General features: G+C 38.4%; 1 protein-coding gene across 1 annotated transcript in view; it reads right to left on the reverse strand.

Moving 5' to 3' along the window:
• ADAM32 (ADAM metallopeptidase domain 32) overlaps positions 1 to 2500 on the reverse strand; it is a 195673-nt gene that overhangs the window by 127449 nt on the left and 65724 nt on the right. The window lies entirely within an intron of this gene.

Raw genomic sequence — 2500 nt, forward strand, 5'->3', positions numbered from 1 at the left:
AGATTAATCAGAACTGGCTTGGACAAGCACTGTGGTAATTGGACAATTAAAACAGACTTTCAAGGGGGAAAAAAAAGAAGAACGAACTGGGGAGGAGTTTAGAGAAAATAGTGCAACAATGAATGAAAACCCCAAATCTCTGTAAATGTTCATTAAAATTAATAAAATTTAATAATAATTTAAGGGGGGAACAGGCTTGAGCATATAATGGATAGCATAAATACAAAACCAATGCCCAGTCTCTCTCTCAAGTCTAAGGAGACTAAAGCCATTCTTTTAAAAAAGAACAAGGCAAGGTTGTCTCTTTTTTTTTAGTTTACTTACAAAATTCAAATACAAAATTCTTGCTTTCAGTAACAGATTCTTGAAATTTCCCTCACCCCTCCATCCATCAACTTGTACAAATCCATGATTAATCCCCCTCTCCTCTTGCACATCCTCATCCCTCTGCTTCCACCTTCCCCCACTTTTCTTGGATCCTTATACTCATTCTACAATAATGGTTTTATACAAAATTTGTGGGACTGAGTTCACTCAGCATAATGCTCTCCAATCCCTCCCAAGTTAGGTAAGGTTGCCTCTTATCATAACTTCTATTGAATATTTCATTGGAAGTCCTAGCCAGAACATTAAGGCAAGAAAAGAAAATAAAAAGCATACAAATTGACAAAGAAGTAAATGTGTTTGCAGATTGTATGATCCAATTTTTGTTTTGTGCCTTAGCACTGGAACTAAATCATAGTTGACCTGCCAGTAGATTTTCAGAGTCTACTCGAAATGATCAACACTCTTGGTACCAGCAGCCAGGAAAGCAAAAGAAGAATTGCACTGGGAAAGTCTGCTGTCAGGGACCGCTCCAGAGTAGAACAATGATGTTAGTCTGGAGAATAAGGTGCAGCTGATCCAGGCCTTGGTCTTTGCCATGACTTGCTACGCATCAGAAAGCTGGACAATGACTGGGGATGACATAAAGAGAACTGATGCCTTTGAGCTGTGTTGCTGGAAAAGAGTATTGATTATAATATGGGCTGCTAGGAGAACAAACAAGTTTGTCCTAGAAAGGGTAAGATGAGGCTTCTCCTTGGAGGCAAGGATTCTGAAGCTTCATCTGGCATACTTTGGGCATATAACAAGAAGAGACCAGTCCTTGGAGAGGGATATCATGCATGGGAGTGTGGAGGGACAACACATAAGAGGAAGACACTCAATGAGATGGATTGACTTAATGATTGGGATAATAGGGGTAGATGTGTCAGAGACTATGAAGTTGGCTCAGGGTAGAGCAGAGTTCAGAGCAGTTGAACATAGTGTGACTAGGCGATGCAAGTGACTCAATGGCACATAACAACAACATACCAAACAATATAATTAATATCACCTGGAAGCAAAATATTGTTGAAGATCATCCAAAACCAGTGAAAACAGTACATTGGAAGAGAACTTCCAGAAGTTCAAGCTGGTTATAGTAGAGTATATGGCACTAGGGATAAGACTGCTGATGTCAGATGGATATTGGCTGAAAATAGAGACTACCAGAATTGTCTACTTGTGGTTTATTGACTATGCAAAGGCATTTTACTGGATCACAATACACTATTATTAATACTGAGAAGAATGGGAATCCTAAAACACTTAGTTGTGCTCATGCAAAATTTAGACCTAGACCAAGAAGCTGTCATGTAAACAGAGCACAGCATGGTTTAAAATGAAAAAAAAAAAATTCTTAAAAGTGTATGATAGGGCTATATGTTTTCCATATCTACTCAATTTGTATGCTGAGCATATCATTCCAGAAGGTAGATTTTATGAAGACTAATGTAGCATCAGGATTGGAGGAAAACTCATCAATGAGATGCATTGATAAAATGACACAACTTTGCCTGCTCAAAGTGAAGAGGACCTCAAGTACTTCCTGCAGAAGATCAAGGATTACAGCCTTCAATATGGACTGCATCTCAATGTCAGGAAAACTAAATCATCACCACTGGACCAATAGGCAACATCATGATAGATGGAAAAAAGATTGAAGTTGTCAATGATGTCATTTTACTTGGATCCACAATCAACACTCTTGATAACAGCAATCAGGAGACAAAGTGACATATTGCATTGGGAAAGTCTATTGACAAGAATCTTGCCTAAGTCCTGAGGGAACATTAATGTCAGTTAAGTGTTGTTGAGTTATAGATGACTCATAGCAACCCTATGAACAAAAGACTGGACACCTGTAAAACTTTCATTGTTTCTCCAAGTTCATTGAGTTTCCAGAGGCAAGGTATTTCAGAAGTGGATCTCACTCCTGCTTCCAAGCTTATTTTAATCAGGGAGTTGCACCATTGGTAACCATTATCATATTTGACCCATTAGTGTCACAGTGTTTAGTATCACAGCAACCATGAGTTACCTCTAGATAGCAAATGAACAGATCAGTGCTATACCAATTAGAAGAATATTTGACCAAAAACAGTTAAAACCAGGCCTGAGGGCCACAAATTAAAAT

This window comes from Elephantulus edwardii, unplaced genomic scaffold (assembly GCF_000299155.1).
Source record: "Elephantulus edwardii isolate Elephantulus edwardi_28Jun2011 unplaced genomic scaffold, EleEdw1.0 scaffold00279, whole genome shotgun sequence".
Taxonomy (NCBI): Eukaryota; Metazoa; Chordata; class Mammalia; order Macroscelidea; family Macroscelididae; genus Elephantulus; species Elephantulus edwardii.